Here is a 6,060-nt window from a genome sequence, read left to right as displayed (position 1 = left end):
CATGTGTTTACACACACTGACACACATACATGTGTTTACACACACTGACACACATACATGTGTTTACACACACTGACACACTGACACACATACATGTGTTTACACACACTGACACACATACATGTGTTTACACACACTGACACACATACATGTGTTTACACACACTGACACACTGACACACATACATGTGTTTACACACACTGACACACATACATGTGTTTACACACACTGACACACATACATGTGTTTACACACACTGACACACATACATGTGTTTACACACACTGACACACATACATGTGTTTACACACACTGACACACATACATGTGTTTACACACACTGACACACTGACACACATACATGTGTTTACACACACTGACACACATACACGTGTTTACACACACTGACACACTGACACACATACATGTGTTTACACACACTGACACACTGACACACATACATGTGTTTACACACACTGACACACATACATGTGTTTACACACACTGACACACATACATGTGTTTACACACACTGACACACTGACACACATACATGTGTTTACACACACTGACACACATACATGTGTTTACACACACTGACACACATACATGTGTTTACACACACTGACACACATACATGTGTTTACACACGCTGACACACTGACACACATACATGTGTTTACACACACTGACACACATACACGTGTTTACACACACTGACACACATACATGTGTTTACACACACTGACACACTGACACACATACATGTGTTTACAAACACTGACACACATACATGTGTTTACACACACTGACACACATACATGTGTTTACACACACTGACACACATACATGTGTTTACACACACTGACACACATACACGTCTTTACACACACTGACACACTGACACACATACATGTGTTTACACACACTGACACACTGACACACATACATGTGTTTACACACACTGACACACATACATGTGTTTACACACACTGACACACATACATGTGTTTACACACACTGACACACATACATGTGTTTACACACGCTGACACACTGACACACATACATGTGTTTACACACACTGACACACATACACGTGTTTACACACACTGACACACATACATGTGTTTACACACACTGACACACTGACACACATACATGTGTTTACACACACTGACACACAAACACGTGTTTACACACACTGACACACATACATGTGTTTACACACACTGACACACTGACACACATACATGTGTTTACACACACTGACACACATACACGTGTTTACACACACTGACACACATACATGTGTTTACACACACTGACACACTGACACACATACATGTGTTTACACACACTGACACACATACATGTGTTTACACACGCTGACACACTGACACACATACATGTGTTTACACACACTGACACACATACACGTGTTTACACACACTGACACACATACATGTGTTTACACACACTGACACACATACATGTGTTTACACACACTGACACACTGACACACATACATGTGTTTACACACACTGACACACTGACACACATACATGTGTTTACACACACTGACACACATACATGTGTTTACACACACGTTTACACACTGACACACTGACACACATACATGTGTTGACACACACTGACACACATACACGTGTTTACACACACTGACACACTGACACACATACATGTGTTTACACACACTGACACACTGACACACATACACGTGTTTACACACACTGACACACATACATGTGTTTACACACACTGACACACTGACACACATACACGTGTTTACACACACTGACACACATACATGTGTTTACACACACTGACACACATACATGTGTTTACACACACTGACACACTGACACACATACATGTGTTTACACACACTGACACACTGACACACATACATGTGTTTACACACACTGACACACATACATGTGTTTACACACACGTTTACACACTGACACACTGACACACATACATGTGTTGACACACACTGACACACATACACGTGTTTACACACACTGACACACTGACACACATACACGTGTTTACACACACTGACACACATACACGTGTTTACACACACTGACACACATACATGTGTTTACACACACTGACACACTGACACACATACATGTGTTTACACACACTGACACACAAACACGTGTTTACACACACTGACACACATACATGTGTTTACACACACTGACACACATACATGTGTTTACACACGCTGACACACTGACACACATACATGTGTTTACACACACTGACACACATACACGTGTTTACACACACTGACACACATACATGTGTTTACACACACTGACACACTGACACACATACATGTGTTTACACACACTGACACACAAACACGTGTTTACACACACTGACACACATACATGTGTTTACACACACTGACACACATACATGTGTTTACACACACTGACACACTGACACACATACATGTGTTTACACACACTGACACACATACACGTGTTTACACACACTGACACACATACATGTGTTTACACACACTGACACACTGACACACATACATGTGTTTACACACACTGACACACTGACACACATACATGTGTTTACACACACTGACACACATACATGTGTTTACACACGCTGACACACTGACACACATACATGTGTTTACACACACTGACACACATACACGTGTTTACACACACTGACACACATACATGTGTTTACACACACTGACACACATACATGTGTTTACACACACTGACACACTGACACACATACATGTGTTTACACACACTGACACACATACATGTGTTTACACACACTGACACACATACATGTGTTTACACACACTGACACACTGACACACATACATGTGTTTACACACACTGACACACATACATGTGTTTACACACACGTTTACACACTGACACACTGACACACATACATGTGTTGACACACACTGACACACATACACGTGTTTACACACACACAGCACAACACAGGTTGGTTGGTGCAGCTCAGCAGGGTTGGTTGATATTGTCACCAACAGTTTACTGGAAGTGGTTCTGCAGGATATGAAAGGTGGAGGTCAGTGAGCTGGAAGTGGTTCTGCAGGATATGAGAGGTGGAGGTCAGTCAGCTGGAAGTGGTTCTGCAGGATATGAGAGGTGGAGGTCAGTGAGCTGGGAGTGGTTCTGCAGGATATGAGAGGTGGAGGTCAGTGAGCTGGGAGTGGTTCTGCAGGATATGAGAGGTGGAGGTCAGTGAGCTGGAAGTGGTTCTGCAGGATATGAGAGGTGGAGGTCAGTGAGCTGGGAGTGGTTCTGCAGGATATGAGAGGTGGAGGTCAGTGAGCTGGGAGTGGTTCTGCAGGATATGAGGGGTGGAGGTCAGTGAGCTGGGAGTGGTTCTGCAGGATATGAGAGGTGGAGGTCAGTGAGCTGGAAGTGGTTCTGCAGGATATGAGAGGTGGAGGTCAGTGAGCTGGGAGTGGTTCTGCAGGATATGAGAGGTGGAGGTCAGTGAGCTGGGAGCGGTTCTGCAGGATATGAGAGGTGGAGGTCAGTGAGCTGGGAGTGGTTCTGCAGGATATTAAAGGTGGAGGTCAGTGAGCTGGGAGTGGTTCTGCAGGATATGAGAGGTGGAGGTCAGTGAGCTGGAAGTGGTTCTGCAGGATATTAAAGGTGGAGGTCAGTGAGCTGGGAGTGGTTCTGCAGGATATGAGAGGTGGAGGTCAGTGAGCTGGAAGTGGTTCTGCAGGATATGAGAGGTGGAGGTCAGTGAGCTGGGACCGGTTCTGCAGGATATGAGAGGTGGAGGTCAGTGAGCTGGAAGTGGTTCTGCAGGATATGAGAGGTGGAGGTCAGTGAGCTGGGACCGGTTCTGCAGGATATGAGAGGTGGAGGTCAGTGAGCTGGAAGTGGTTCTGCAGGATATGAGAGGTGGAGGTCAGTGAGCTGGGAGTGGTTCTGCAGGATATGAGAGGTGGAGGTCAGTGAGCTGGGACCGGTTCTGCAGGATATGAGAGGTGGAGGTCAGTGAGCTGAGGGAGCAGAGCTACGTAGCAGCACTTGGAGAACTCCCGCCAGAGGTCCACAGAGTCCTGGAGCTGCTGAAGCAGATCTAAACTATTGATGAAGGAGCAGCAGAAATAGAATAGGTGGTCCGTTGTTCCGAGAGGCAGTGAGGAGAGGTGGAGGCTGAGGGTTTGTTGTGGACCTGAATACAGAGAGGCAGTGAGGAGAGGTGGAGGCTGAGGGTTTGTTGTGGACCTGAATACAGAGAGGCAGTGAGGAGAGGTGGAGGCTGAGGGTTTGTTGTGGACCTGAATACAGAGAGGCAGTGAGGAGAGGTGGAGGCTGAGGGTTTGTTGTGGACCTGAATACAGAGAGGCAGTGAGGAGAGGTGGAGGCTGAGGGTTTGTTGTGGACCTGAATACAGAGAGGCAGTGAGGAGAGGTGGAGGCTGAGGGTTTGTTGTGGACCTGAATACAGAGAGGCAGTGAGGAGAGGTGGAGGCTGAGGGTTTGTTGTGGACCTGAATACAGAGAGGCAGTGAGGAGAGGTGGAGGCTGAGGGTTTGTTGTGGACCTGAATACAGAGAGGCAGTGAGGAGAGGTGGAGGCTGAGGGTTTGTTGTGGACCTGAATACAGAGAGGCAGTGAGGAGAGGTGGAGGCTGAGGGTTTGTTGTGGACCTGAATACAGAGAGGCAGTGAGGAGAGGTGGAGGCTGAGGGTTTGTTGTGGACCTGAATACAGAGAGGCAGTGAGGAGAGGTGGAGGCTGAGGGTTTGTTGTGGACCTGAATACAGAGAGGCAGTGAGGAGAGGTGGAGGCTGAGGGTTTGTTGTGGACCTGAATACAGAGAGGCAGTGAGGAGAGGTGGAGGCTGAGGGTTTGTTGTGGACCTGAATACAGAGAGGCAGTGAGGAGAGGTGGAGGCTGAGGGTTTGTTGTGGACCTGAATACAGAGAGGCAGTGAGGAGAGGTGGAGGCTGAGGGTTTGTTGTGGACCTGAATACCACACACTCACACACACTACTGACCACACACACTACTGACCACACTACTGACCACACTACTGACCACACACTCACACACACTACTGACCACACTACTGACCACACTACTGACCACACACTCACACACACTACTGACCACACTACTGACCACACTACTGACCACACTACTGACCACACACTCACACACACTACTGACCACACTACTGACCACACACTCACACACACTACTGACCACACTACTGACCACACACTCACACACACTACTGACCACACTACTGACCACACTACTGACCACACTACTGACCACACACTCACACACACTACTGACCACACTACTGACCACACACTCACACACACTACTGACCACACTACTGACCACACACTCACACACACTACTGACCACACTACTGACCACACTACTGACCACACACTCACACACACTACTGACCACACTACTGACCACACACTCACACACACTACTGACCACACTACTGACCACACACTCACACACACTACTGACCACACTACTGACCACACTACTGACCACACTACTGACCACACACTCACACACACTACTGACCACACTACTGACCACACTACTGACCACACATTACTGACCACACTACTGACCACACACTCACACACACTACTGACCACACTACTGACCACACACTCACACACACTACTGACCACACACTACTGACCACACTACTGACCACACTACTGACCACACTACTGACCACACACTCACACACACTACTGACCACACACTACTGACCACACTACTGACCACACTACTGACCACACTACTGACCACACTACTGACCACACATTACTGACCACACTACTGACCACACACTCACACACACTACTGACCACACTACTGACCACACACTACTGACCACACTACTGACCACACACTACTGACCACACACTCACACACACTACTGACCACACACTACTGACCACACACTCACACACACTACTGACCACACACTGCTGACCACACACT

Source organism: Lampris incognitus, chromosome 16, assembly GCF_029633865.1.
Source record: "Lampris incognitus isolate fLamInc1 chromosome 16, fLamInc1.hap2, whole genome shotgun sequence".
In the NCBI taxonomy this organism is placed as follows: Eukaryota; Metazoa; Chordata; class Actinopteri; order Lampriformes; family Lampridae; genus Lampris; species Lampris incognitus.
The sequence above is the reverse complement of the archived record's forward strand: the minus strand, read 5'-3'. Positions refer to the sequence as shown.